Source organism: Carassius auratus, chromosome 4 (genome assembly GCF_003368295.1).
Source record: "Carassius auratus strain Wakin chromosome 4, ASM336829v1, whole genome shotgun sequence".
In the NCBI taxonomy this organism is placed as follows: Eukaryota; Metazoa; Chordata; class Actinopteri; order Cypriniformes; family Cyprinidae; genus Carassius; species Carassius auratus.
Genome location: NC_039246.1, coordinates 4,910,198 through 4,925,227, shown reverse-complemented (window position 1 = coordinate 4,925,227; position 15,030 = coordinate 4,910,198). Strand labels below are relative to the sequence as shown.

Here is a 15,030-nt window from a genome sequence, read left to right as displayed (position 1 = left end):
GACTCGACTTTGGAGGGTCATCGGGAACCTGACTCGACTCTGGAAAGCCCACTGTAGCTGCCATCCTCTGCAGTGGCTCCGGGTTGACGGCCATCTTGTACTATGGCGCTGGCTCAGTAGACGTGACGTGAACAGTCTTTGGAATCTCTAGGATTTTGGACAGCATAGAGAAATAATAAAAAAATGTTTCAGTGGCCATCTTGGGAAGTGGTGCTGAGTGGGCGGCCATCTTGCCTCGTGGCGCTGGGCTGGCAACCACCTTGTGCTGTGGCGCTGGGCTGGCGTCCATCTTGCCTTGTGGCACTGGGCTGTCATATTTAGATCACATTGATATCAATGTAAATAGCAATTTTCTTTCTTTACTAGGGCCTCAAAATGCATCCATTTGGCATATGTTTTGAATCATATGTTGTTTGATTTCTGCATGAAAGTCGACTTCTGTAACTTCTGTGGTTAAAAACATATAAACAACAACAAAAACCTATTTATAAAATAAACATGTTGGCATAAATTACTGATAATGGAAGAGGTGAATATGTTAAAATTTACAAAAAACATTCAGATTTGCTTAATCACAAAAAAATATGCAGCATTTTTGCTGTAACCCCACATTAAGTATGTGTATTTCCTTTTTTTTTTTTTTTGGAGCCCTTATGGAGCTGATTCCATCGAAGCGTTTAATGCAAGATAGATATTGATAGTTTACAAATCTATTGCAATAAAATACAAAGCGATAACTCCATGGTGCAACATTCTTCTGTCCGGTCATCAACCTCTCTCACAACATTCCCAATGAATACTTGACAGCAAAACACACTTTCTTTCTCTCAACATGTAGTGGTCTAGCTTTTGTTAAAACCAGTAACTTTGTATTAGCGCCTACTGTATTATTTCTCCTGTATGACATATCGCTTATTGCTTCCTGAACTCTTTGTGTTTTGGATAAAAGCATTTGCTAAATGACTAAATGTAACTACAAATGTAAATATAAATGTTAACTCATTAGAATCCATAATAATTCTAAATTTTGTGCGAATGCACCACACAAAAAAAATCTGATGTGGGGGTATAATTTGTAAATCAGACGAAATTCATAGATAATACTTATCTGAACAGTGCAATATTGTTGTAGAAATTTTGATGATGATTCAGGAAATGCACCAAGTGATGGTGAAAATCTGTAAGACATTCCTTTTCTGCTTGAAGGCTCAGCTGTTCTGGTCACTTAGTTGTATTGTTCAATAATCTTAACAATTAATGATTGCTGATATTACTTGGTTGTCTTTTTTCTTTTGTCAGAGTTCTTACCAACAGATTGATGGCAACAATAAACATGGACGGCTCAGGGGTGAAGAAGGGCTTTGGAAATGATGATGTACTGTTGTATCTATCCAGTGTTACCCATTGTGCGAAAAACTTTTAGCCATCACAGATGCACAGTGGCAATACTGTAGGGGTGTAACAATTAATTGTGCAATTATTATGCTCAGTTTCTCAATAAATTATGGTCAAATGCTGCCACATCCAAAAGCCAGAGGGCGCTCTCATGCATAAACTCAAAATATGCAATTGTTTATCTACAAATTTTCAGACTATTCAGAATATTAAAAGCTCAGTGTTTAAAGTGTGAATCATTTTATACCTATGCCACCTTTAGTTAAGATGGGTAGCAATTATCATCAGTTTAATTTTTTGTCCGAAAAACGAAAAGTTGGACATTGAAAAATTGGATTCAGTTTTTCTGTATGTAAGCTGTATTTTAATGTCTTTTAATAAGTGCTTATTGTGGCTTTATATTCATTAAGGTGCTGTACAGCAGTCAAAACCTTCTGCGTCAGAGGCCTGAAATAAAGAAATAAATGGGCAGCTATCTCCGGTCTGCTCCTGACAGAATATGGGCTGTGGGATGGCAAAAGGGGAAATCCAGCTCCTCGTAAAGGTGAAAGGTAAACAATGTATTATATCGACGTTAAACCACGTTAACCATAATCTTTTAAATACTTAACCTTCCGTTGCTTAGCAACTACGGGAAACAATTAACTCCAGTAACTTCAGTGCCATAGGTTAGCACCTTAGTGCTTATACAGATTAGGATGATGACGTTATACTCTAGCTTGCAACCACGACTTCGTCCTCTTGGACTTCATCAAGCAGGTAAGACACGTTGACAAAAATATGTACAACAATATAATTATATAAGAGCTATTACCATTTGCAATATTAATGTATTAAATAACTTGACCTTAATGTATGTATAACCTTAAGTGTTTGGGTTATTAAGGATTTACCAAGAATAAATGGCCTATTCAATTAGAATATGGAAATTGGTACAGGCCTAATAAATTAATAATGATAAAAGTATTAAAGTATTATTATTATTAATTTCATCAATCAGTTCAACTTAAATATATTATCAGTAAATAATATTAAACATTTCAATTTATTTGATCAGAGCGGTCTTTAAAACGGTCCGGATCAACTGAGCACATCAAAAAATGTTTTATGATTGGCTATTTATAGTGTCTCTTGTATTGTTAATTGGGCTAACTTTAACTGTTCCTCATAAGAATAAAGTAGGCTATAAACTCATCATCAAATATGATTATTTGAGTTATAGATTATACAACCCCCCCCCCATTTGTTAAGAAAACTTAGGTACAATGAAAGGCGCTATATAAGTTTAAAGGGGGGGTGAAATGCTATTTCATGCATACTGAGTTTTTTACACTGTTAAAGAGTTGGATTCCCATGCTAAACATGGAAAAGTTTCAAAAATTAAGTTGTATGTTTGAAGGAGTACTTTGTTCCCAAAATACTCCTTCCGGTTTGTCACAAGTTTCGGAAAGTTTTTTTCGAGTATGGCTCTGTGTGACGTTAGATGTAGCGGAATTTCCTTATATGGGTCCTGAGGGCAAGTCTGCCGGAAGAGCGTGCTCTCCCATATAGCGAGGCTGAGCAGCACAGACATTTCACTGATCAGAGCGATTCACTGATCAGAGCGAGAGCGTCGCGAAAAGTCACAAAAGAAGTGTGTTTTTGGTTGCCAGGGCAAGACAACCCTGCACAGATTACCAAAAAAAAAAACAGCATTAAGGGACCAGTGGATGGAGTTTATTTTTACAGAGCATCAACGGAGTTGTGCAAGTGTTTTTGTTTGTTCCCTGCATTTCGAAGATGCTTGTTTTACGAACAAGGCCCAGTTTGACGCCGGATTTGCGTATCGTTTATTTCTTAAGGATGATGCAATCCCAACGAAAAAGGGTCACGATCGTGTGTTGGAACTGCAGGCGGTGAGTAAAACTGCTTAAAATATCTCTGCCTCCTTGTTAGTGTGTCCGCCTCCCATGCCAGAGACCCGGGTTCGAGCCCCGCTCGGAGCGAGTCGTTGCTGCTGCTGCTCTCGTTCAGTTCCAGCCTCTGGATCTGATTCTGGATCATAAATAAACGGCTGAATCTGACTGTTAGCCATGGTTTGTTTTGGATGATTTTTCCCTCACGGAAATGTCACAGTTTCCAAACGCAAAAGCCTACTGGCGCTCGTCATTCTTTAGCTCCGCCCACACGTCACGCCTCCAGCCGGTCGTGTTTTTCCGGGAAAAATTGGTACAGACTATCTTTCTCTTATGAATATAATAAAACTAAAGACTTTTTGGAGTTATGAAGGATGCAGTACTACTCTATAGGTACTCAAGATTAACAGGATATGAGCATTTCACCCCCCCCCCTTTAAGTTGTTATTAACTATGCTGTTAGGTGTAGTGCCATATTTAATTAGACCAGTAGTTGATTATCTAATGTGTGGTCTATTTTACCCCCCACCCCCTGAAGTATTGACTTCTGTTAATACTAGGTTGGAGTCAGTCAGAGAAAGTAGCAGCCTCGGCAGCAGAGATCCCACAGCCTCCCTATTGGGGGGGACTAATCGCCCCAATAATTAGAAATCGCTAAACCATTTTATCAAATATTGCCTAATCGAGAGAGAGAGAGAGAGAGAGAGAGAGAAATGGAAGTTGAGTTTATTCGCGTCTGTGTGTTTATCTTTTTAGAGTGAGTTTACTTAAAAAACAGCGATTGTATCCTCTCTTCGCTGGAAAATATAATGTAGCGATTCAGTATTTAAACTGTATTTAATAAAAGTCACGGGGCAGCGTTGACAAGCTTATTTTCTCCTGGATGTTTAAGCTGTGCAATTTCCTGTGTGTGTGTGTGTGTGTGTGTGTGTGTGTGTCAGTAAGCAGCTCATTAATACAGAACGATAATTAAAGGCTCTAATGCACACCAGCACACCAGTATGTGTGTGTATTGTAAGAGCTAGATGACGAATGATGGCGTGTGACATTATGGTAGTGGTGTCCCAATCCTTAGGGGAATATTTTCTCCCCTACCCTTTGACACTCTGTTTCAAGGGACAAGGGGAAGGGGTATAAAATAGAATTGGGATTGGGCCTAAGTGTTGCATAGTTACATAATGTACTGATATTCCACTCTAGATGCTGTTTATAATTCCAAATTTTGTATTACTGGTTGCTTTTATGTTATTATGGAGCCCCTTCTCTTCCCATTCCGACCCCTCCAGCCCCTACTCTTCCCATTCCGACTCTTTACATTCCTACCCCTCCACCCCCTACTCTTCCCATTTCTACTCTTTCCATTCCTACCCTTCCAGCCCCTACTCTTCCCATTTCTACCACTCCAGCTCCTAATCTTCCCATTCCTACTCTTTCTATTCCTACCCCTCCAGCCCTTACTCTTCCCATTCATAACCTCCAGCCCCTACTCTTCCCATTCATACTCTTTCCATTCCTACCCTTCCAGCCCCTACTCTTCCCATTTCTACCACTCCAGCTCCTAATCTTCCCATTCCTACTCTGTCTACTCCTACCCCTCCAGCGCCTACTCTTCCCATTTCTACTCTTCCCATTCATACCCTCCAGCCCCTACTCTTCACATTCATACTCTTCCCAGCCCCTACTCTTCCCATTCATACTCTTCCCATTCCTACCCCTCCAGCCCCTACTCTTCCCATTCATACTCTTCCAGCCCCTACTCTTTCCATCCCTACTCTTCTAGCCCCTACTCTTCCCATCCCTACCCTTCTAGCCCCTACTCTTCCCATCCCTACCCCTCCAGCCCCTAATCTTCCCATCCCTACCCCTCCAGCCTTTAATCTTCCCATTCCTAACCCTCCAGCTCCTAATCTTGCCATCCCTGCTCCTGGAGGAAACAAGAGGAAGGAAAATAACGGTGGATATATATGTTTTTAAAAACATGTATCTAATTTATTTTTGAGACAAATAATCTAGTGATTGTTTTACATTAGAAAATTAATGGACATTTCACCAAAAACAAATAGTGTATTTCAGATTGCTCTCACAGCAGCCAGGAGGTATACAAGGGAGATATTTTGAAGAAACGAGTTAAAGAGGTTGGTCAGCCATTACCTGATATGGATAAAAACTAGGCAGTAGAACATTAAAGAATGGATATTAATGCAAGGTTAGAACTGAACTTATTAACACGTAAGACTTATCTACATTGCACATAATGATATGACATGATTTTCCACTATTACTTCACATGTTTTACATTTGTGGTTCAAGATTTTATTTGTCACAAACACAATTATATAGAGAATATATAACCAGCAGTGAAATGTAAAACAGGCCCGCTCCATGCACAGTGCCATTATTATCATAATACAAACACAAGAAGAAATTTCGAATATATATATACAGAGATACTTACAGAAATATTTGGGTGAACAGAAATTTACAAGACGTGCAATGAAGAACAGGTTATTGTATTTACTGTATGTAGACAGATATCATATATTGTATGTAGACAACATAACTCAAAATACAGTCCGAAAGTGTATTGTTAGTTATTGCACGTATAAGCCTACTTAACTACTGTACAGATTACATTTCTTATAGTTATTAGGTTTTTTAACAATTTTGCTTCATCATTAGGGGGGTTTTGTGTGTAGATTGAGGGGGGAAATTATTTTAAACTATTTTAACACAAGGCTGCAGCAGAATAAAAAAATTTATTCAAATAAATTTGTTGTGTAGCTGGCAGTATTGAGAACAATCAAACTAACTTAATATTCTGTGTTTTCATTAGGGAAGGAAGGAATACCTTCTGAAATGGCACACTTGCAGTTTATGGTATGCATGGAAATCTTTACTCTTTACCTCCTTTTTGTTTTCAGTGCTGTTTTTTTGTCTGTAAACAGGATTACGCAAAAACTACCAGCATGAGTTTCATGAAAGGTGTATCATGGGTCAAATAAGTACCCATGACATTTTAGAGCGGATCCAAGTCACGAAGTTTCACATTCGCCAGCGTTGTGCCATACAGCTGTAAGGACGAAAGAACCTGAGATACTTTGATCTCCTGAGAAACAGACAATACAAACATACACAGGCATCTTCAAGACACCCCACAGAGTGGAGGAGCAGGAGACCTCCTTCCCTTCTGGCCATTTGTTTCATTTTAAATCCCTTCACCCATTCTTCTTTCTACTCAGTCTGCTCAAAATGATTACATGAAAATATCAATGCAAGTGATCTAACACTCATGTCTAGTATCATTGGAAATGTCTCAGTGCAACTGGTACAATGGTCTCACTCTCACAAAAGTAGATTAGAATATAATACAGATCTGAAGAGTCAAGAGAGATCTTGATTACTGTGCTGGGAGTGTCCTTTCCTTGGGACCTGAGTTAATGCAAATTCCAATCGTTAGTTTCTGTCTTCATCTCGGGGGATGTTTGTCTTGGTCTGAGGTATTTAAAGGATTGCAGCAAAAGGATCAGGGCGATTTCTGTAGCCAGAAAGCCCGTAGTGTGTTGTGTGTCTCTTCACTTCATACTATGTATTTTCTAAGGTCAGGTATACATATTTTACTTTTAGATTCATCTTTGAGAATTTGATGTTTTGTATTGATATGATTTGATGTGTTTCAATTGGATATGTAATTACATATAAAATACATATCTACCTGACTGTTAATAAATTGTTACATTTTGATTCTATTCTGTCTTACTCGGTAATTATTGACTAGTAGATTACGTTGTATCCTTGTTAGCAACATGAGCACCCGAATGAATGAGTTAATATAAAAATAGAGTTAACTAGAATAATCAAATGTCAGAAGAATATTAATTAAAAAGGCATACAACCAATTTGCATTTCAACCTAAATTCGAGGTCATACTAAAATGGAGTCAGATTAAATAATAAAATGGAGTCAGATTTGAGTTTAACCTAAAATGAATAACTCTACGCGCTGAAAGACAGAACACGCAGGAAACCTTCATCCAGCACCGGATACCTTCCTTGGGCCGAGTGTCTGGACCTTACAAAGTGGTGACCCCGACGTGATCTCCCTAATTATGCGAGTGACGTCTTTCCAGTGCTAATTTCAAATTGATTCTCTCTGAAGATATAAGGTTTGAGCTTCTTCCCTGTCTACAACTGCTGTGGTAAGTTCATTCATTTTTCTTATTAGAAGTGTTGAGGGAAAGCTTTTTGCATTTCACATACAGACACATTTTTAGAATGGGTCGACATACCCATTGTTAGACCGGAGACGTAGAAATCCGGTGGGGGGAGAATTAACCGGGAAACATGGCTTTTCAGGGACAATACAGTGACAGTGTAGATCAGGAGATCATGGAAATTCAAGCATTACAAATAAAAGACACACTTCTTAGTTTAAATGATAAAGGATTCAATCTTAAATGGAAAAACAATGAAATTGTAGCTTGGTTTTTGGCCGAGGGCAAAAAATTGGCATCTAAATCGAAATATAAGAATATCCCAACTGCTATCGTCTACCTGCTTCGTAAAAATGACCTCGAGACAATAGCTGAAAACAAACGAACAATAACAAGCATCAAAGAAATTGAAAAAGGGCGCTCTGAAGAATTGCAAAAACTAAGAGCACAGATAGAGGCATTTACATTCGAAAGACAAGGCTGGGCAAGACAGAGTGAGATGATGTCAAGAAAACTCGAAGAGCTTCAAAAGAAACTCCAAACCGGCAATAATTATATATCAGCTCTTGAAGACTGCTGTAATAATGCGGGCTTCCCAGTGGCTGCAGTTAAGCAAGCGGCACTGCATGAAACCTTTGATTATGATAGAAACAGCGATAGTGACGATGATGATGTTGCCGCATTAGATTCTCAGAGAAACCGAGATCCCGTCCAGAGACACGGATAACAAAATCAGCGAAGTCCGATTAAAACCAGAGCAAAATCCAGCGAAAAACCCTCCAAATCAGTTAAAATTGCTGTACTCAAAACCATAACAAATACAAACGATGAAATAACCACGATTAGCCGCCCATTAACATGCGAAGAGTGTACAACACACAAACAGATCGTGGGAATGATGCCCAGAAGAGGGCCATTCCAACCCTATTGGGAAACACTGATGCTACAAGCCACAGTGTATAAATTGGAAACTAGAGATGTATGGCAAATCGCACTCTTAACCATTCCTGAAGAACTCCGATCTAAATTAACCTGGAATAAATCTGGAGACATAATCAAGCGAAACAATAACGAAACTGATGAAAGTATCTTTGAACGATTAAAACAGGCATTGCTAGATATAAGGGGTCCAACAAGCGCAGATTGGAGCAGGATACTACAAATTAAGCAGGAAAGCAATGAACCGTTTGAAACATTCGCCGAACGTCTGTGGACGAATATTCCGGTCTAAAAAATGCAAGCCGTGATCACGAACCATTGTTACAACTCATAAAGAACAATGCTGGCACTCCAGTCCAAAATGCTTTGTTAAACGGAGCAGATTCAGCCGAAAACACATTCAGAGCGATTGTAGATTGGGGTTCAAGGATAGAAAACAGATGGAAATCAAAGCCCCAAACCATTGCATCTGCACAGTGGATGACAGAAGGGAATTATTCTAAAAGCAATGGGGGTGAAAAGCATGTCCACTTCTTGGAGGAGGTGACTTGCTGTGATGAATCTAGAACTTTTAGTTCATAGGAAGCCTGTGCCACTGGTCAAGATAGTGTGCCGATTTCAGTTCTTAAGGAGATGCAGCACCATAATAGCGTAGAGTCGTGGACCAGTGCGCAAGGTGTAAAAAAAGCATTAGAGATTCATAAAAATCCTCAAACTTCAGGAGAACACAGCAAACAAACCTGTGGCAAAGATAGCAGGTTTTGTTCTTCCTGTCAGAAAATAGGCCATACAGAGGAAAAATGCTGGTCACTGGGAAGGGGTAGACCTCCACCTTATTTTCAGAAACGTAGGATATCACTTTCTAAAGGAAAAGATCAGGGGTTGACATGTAACAAGTCTACCTCTGGTATAATGCAAGTTAATGCAAGGCCTTCAGCTACTGACTTCACTTACTAGTGGGTTAGCAGTTTAATAGCAATGAGTTTAATATGGAAACATCCAAATTTCAATAATCCTGCTTGCATTTTCAAATTTATAATTGTGCTGAACATTGTGAGCATAGAAAACACATTATAGTTGTTTGTGCTACTAAATGTACACATAGCTTAGTTTAGTTTATTCTTTAAAAAACACATGACTGCTTTACTGTAAGTGTGTAAACACTTAGGTTTAAGGTTGTAGATGCTACATGCATTCTAGACCATGTGTCTTGTGTAAAATTGGAATAACTTTAATACTGGAATTGCATCGCAATTTCAAGTTGCATGTGTGTCTGTGTTGAATTTGTTTGTCTCCTGAGTGGTACACTCTGCTATTTTCTGTATAGCTGCAGTTAAACCATGTAGAGGAGCATAGAATAGCCATGTGGCCACAGTGTGATTTCATAAATGTCTTAATGAAAATGCTCTCCTCACATGTGAGAACTTAAACCTTGTGGCAGATTGATTGCTTCACAGTGCCAAAAGGGAGGAAGTGTGATTTCATTTCAATAGTGTGGCACAAGCGATAGCAAACCAATTCATCCTTCACTGAGGAGCACCAACTAAAAATTTGATCTGATCAGAGAGAATGGCTAACATTATTTGGAAATGGAAACTCTGAATTTGCAACTAATCTTGTAATAATAAAAACATTTTATGGAAGTATTTTGAGCCAGAACTCAACTCACACTCGCTCTTAGAGGCTATTACCTGTTACAGCAACAGGACCAAATTTACATAACAATTGTAAAACTTCCTTTCCTTTGTTTGGAGCATGACAGCATTTACACAAAGCCACAGTCGTATACAGCCACAAAACACCATTTGATCTTTTAATCTTTTAAATTGACTTGAAAAATAATGAGAGGGGGGTGTAAAATACAAGAAGTTTTTATGTGCCACAGAGATCTGCATGTGTGAACAACACCATAAAACAACAATTGCCATAAAACAACAATTGTCAAACAGACAACACCAAAACAGGTGAACACATTTCTGCCCACAGATCTGACTGTAATGAGAGCAACAGCAACTAAAGCCATGGACATTGGTCCATTGGAATGCATGATGACATGGGTGATAAAAACACCAATTAATCTAGAAAATGTCCCCAGTAGAACTGGGATCTCTAATGCTCATGACACAACAGACTGTGAGGGCTCTACTGCAAGAGCAGCATCAGGTGTTACACACTCAGACTGCACTGAAACAGGAGCAGTAATTCAGATCTGACCAACCGAACTCCGTTTCATGTGACATCTGGATTAAAACTGCAGTACATGAGGATGAACGTAGTTAAAATAATTCCACATGCCTGAACATGAAACTGATGAAAAGTTCAAAATTAACTGTGGTTATCTTTGTATCTGTTTCTGTCTCAGGTTGACCAATGCAATTCTTTGGAGGACAGATACCAGGAGGGTGTCTTGTCCCCTCTGCACCAAGCCAGGACAACAGAATTGTTACATAACCTGAAATGCGGGAGATGAATGTGAAGACACTTGAAGGGGCCATTCACACCTCACAGGAGAACATCACCACACAAATATCTACATGGCCTCCCGGATTAGAACCGGAACTAAATTTTTGCAACACGGATTGCTATAGATTAGACTCCATTCATCTCCCAGACATTACCATAGAACACACATTTCACCCATTGCATCATCACCTCACCTAGACTATCCAGTCTGTACACTACAATCAGAAGACAATGATGGCTTAGATCACAAACATGGTTCTCCACTAAAGATCTATTGTCCATCATCACACTGACAGAACCACATAGCCTCACACACACAGGACAATAGAATTAATTACATTCCCAAAAGATATAAAATATCTACTATCTGCAACTGTCTAAAAAACTAATGGAACAACACTGTAACACATTTGTACGACAAGTCACAGATCGATGGTGCAAATTTTTTAACACAGAGGCAGACAAGCCTTTACAATTTAAAATTTTGAATCTTTCAGATTGTCATTAGGTTGGTTGACAAGCCAGAGGGCCCCTGGTTTCCCAACACATCACTAATGACAATAAACATTATTAAAATGATCAAATATGAAGTGCCTGCACTTCATCTCTATCAATCAATTATAAAATTTAACATTTTACCTAACCATCAACTGTGACTAAGCCTTTATATCTTTACATCAGATACCCATTCTCTCACACACACACACACACACACACACACACACACACACACACACACGCACACACACACACACAAACACACACACCTGTTACAAGGAATTTAGGATTTACATTGTAGAAAAATGTTTCAATCATGTTCTAAGTCACTTCTTAAAAACCTTAGATCATCTAAAGTGGCTTGCAATAGAAAATTCCTGAATTAACAGTGTGATTATTGTATATACCTTCATAATTATGATTGAATGTTCCTATTGTCATTATATGACTTGTTTATTGATTGCATACCTCTAAATTTATGCTCAAGTTACTGACCTCTTGCTGCATTTCCTTTGAGTCATTCATACCAAAATGTATGTTTACATGGGACCACTTTTAACATCAGATGTACCACTTGCACTAGCTGACATGAATTCATCAGGTTTCTTTTTTGTTTTATTGCTCTTATGTTAATTTATGACCTTTTTATCTTACTCCATGGGTGATGACATTAAGCTGATCAGAATTCAGTCATTGAATGGCCACTGAGATGCTTTTCAGGTGTCCCACACAAATCAGTGTGTAAGCAAGGAGAACACCTTCACCTACTGAAGCTCACCGCTGGAGGAGAGAGGATTCACGAAAATGGGTCAGACTACCGTCCTAGAGAAGGTGCCATAAGGAGCAGAGGTTTCTCCACAAAGGAAGGACACGTTAACTGAACAAGTCGTAAAGGCTCAGATTGACCCACTGAACTGTGCTCACATGCTGAGCTCAACCACAGGTAGAAACCCTGGAGACATTCATCCACCTGCCAAACTGAAGCGACACACACATGCTGAGACAGAGTGTTCTGCAGATGAATACAGCCCTCAGAAGGTTTCTAAAGCTGCTTACATCACAAAGACAATTTTGAGATAACATCTCGAAGATAAACAATCATCTAACGGTGACCCCATTGGATTCATCTGAATGTGACCCATTGGGGGTCAAACGGAGGAACTGTAAGGACGAAAGAACCTGAGATACTTTGATCTCCTGAGAAACAGACAATACAAACATACACAGGCATCTTCAAGACACCCCACAGAGTGGAGGAGCAGGAGACCTCCTTCCCTTCTGGCCATTTGTTTCATTTTAAATCCCTTCACCCATTCTTCCTTCTACTCAGTCTGCTCAAAATGATTACATGAAAATATCAATGCAAGTGATCTAACACTCATGTCTAGTATCATTGGAAATGTCTCAGTGCAACTGGTACAATGGTCTCACTCTCACAAAAGTAGATTAGAATATAATACAGATCTGAAGAGTCAAGAGAGATCTTGATTACTGTGCTGGGAGTGTCCTTTCCTTGGGACCTGAGTTAATGCAAATTCCAATCGTTAGTTTCTGTCTTCATCTCGGGGGATGTTTGTCTTGGTCTGAGGTATTTAAAGGATTGCAGCAAAAGGATCAGGGCGATTTCTGTAGCCAGAAAGCCCGTAGTGTGTTGTGTGTCTCTTCACTTCATACTATGTATTTTCTAAGGTCAGGTATACATATTTTACTTTTAGATTCATCTTTGAGAATTTGATGTTTTGTATTGATATGATTTGATGTGTTTCAATTGGATATGTAATTACATATAAAATACATATCTACCTGACTGTTAATAAATTGTTACATTTTGATTCTATTCTGTCTTACTCGGTAATTATTGACTAGTAGATTACGTTGTATCCTTGTTAGCAACCGAATGAATGAGTTGATATAAAAATAGAGTTAACTAGAATAATCAAATGTCAGAAGAATATTAATTAAAAAGGCATACAACCAATTTGCATTTCAACCTAAATTCGAGGTCATACTAAAATGGAGTCAGATTAAATAATAAAATGGAGTCAGATTTGAGTTTAACCTAAAATGAATAACTCTACGCGCTGAAAGACAGAACACGCAGGAAACACCGGATACCTTCCTTGGGCCGAGTGTCTGGACCTTACACAGCATTTCGCCTAATCATTCCTTTCTTTTTATGGCCCTAATTTGTTGGTAGTTTCAGTAGTTAAATATACAAAAATAGCAAAAATGTAGTTTAAGTATTTGAATTAATATACAAATAAGAATGCATTTGAACTACTAGGAAGCTACAGCAAACTCAGTCAAATTAATAATTTAATGGTTTGTAGTTCACGACTCCCCAACACTGGTTATTATTATTACCATCCATCCACTTTTCTTTATGATTCCTACATGTGTGTTGTACTGATTAATTTATTCTTACTATTACCAGCTGTGTCAACTTCAATAAAATGGTCAAATTTCTTGTTGCTCTTAAGGGTCATGTCAGTAATTTCTTCACATATCAGCCTATGAAACATACGTTATACAGGACATAAACGCACAATTATTTGTCAAATTTGAGACCTCTACCTGGTGTGTGTTGCCAGGAGGCGGAACCAAAGCGTGGGAAAATTACATTCCTAGGGGTGCTACAGAGTCTGAGAGTGTGTGAGCTGTAACTTCACATCTCTCCCTTACTTTACATCATAATGGGACATTATATAACAAATTTCATCACTCTATAAGGTCTTCATGTTAAATGTCATTCCTAGGTCTAAGCTTAATATCGAGCCTATGAACTGCATGGATCAAACAGGCCTCATATCAGCAATGGAAACGTGATATAAAGCATATAGACACACTTATTTGTTGAATTTAAAAGTTCCTTGTTATCTTAAATGACATATTTTAAAGATGGCAAAGGCAGTCCATATTATCTGGTGTGACCAATACAAAGGCCTGTTTGAACCATATGCATTTTATGGGTATTAAACTTATAGGTTTACCATTTCTAACAGAACAATGGAATGTTGCATTAAACAGTTACATATGATACAAAACAAGGATGTTTGAAGCATGAAGCATGTTGAAATCACACCTCACTCATTCATAGATCATTTTACACCTCATGTAAAAATTTTCAGATTTGTGGCTCTGCCTTCTGTGAACACAGAACCAGCTAGGGGTCTTAAATTTCACAAATCAAATTTGTCACCAACCCCTGTATCAATAAATGTCCCATGCCAACATTTCCTAATGTAACTTGCACCCCCCTCCCCCCACTATGCTGTCTCAAACCTCAATAATACAGTTTTTCATACAGATGAATTATTAAACAGTGACTTTATCCAAAATCTAACAGTCTGAATAATAAATGTGAAGGAACAATTCAAACTCAATGCAAAACTGTGTGTGTCTGTAGCAGATAATTAATTGCACACAGATTTTTTATTTTATTTTTGTAGCATGCGTGACTTATATGTTGCATTAATAAGAGGCACAAAATACTAGAAAATACTTTCACCTAATACTTCTGCAGGTGGATGAGCTTCAACAAAAACAGCATTATCATTATATATTAGACTAATGTACAAACCTGAGTCCAACAAAGTTCAGACACTGTAGAAATCGTGATTAAAAAAGGAA

At 38.4% G+C, this 15,030-nt stretch overlaps 1 long non-coding RNA gene across 1 annotated transcript; it reads left to right on the top strand.

Annotated features, from left to right (window-relative positions):
- Positions 1-6,831: 6,831 nt before the first annotated feature.
- Positions 6,832-11,012, top strand: LOC113067455 (uncharacterized). The gene is made up of 2 exons (XR_003279348.1): positions 6,832-6,888; positions 7,301-11,012. It is a non-coding gene; the product is annotated as an uncharacterized LOC113067455 (long non-coding RNA).
- The last annotated feature ends 4,018 nt before the right edge of the window (positions 11,013-15,030 follow it).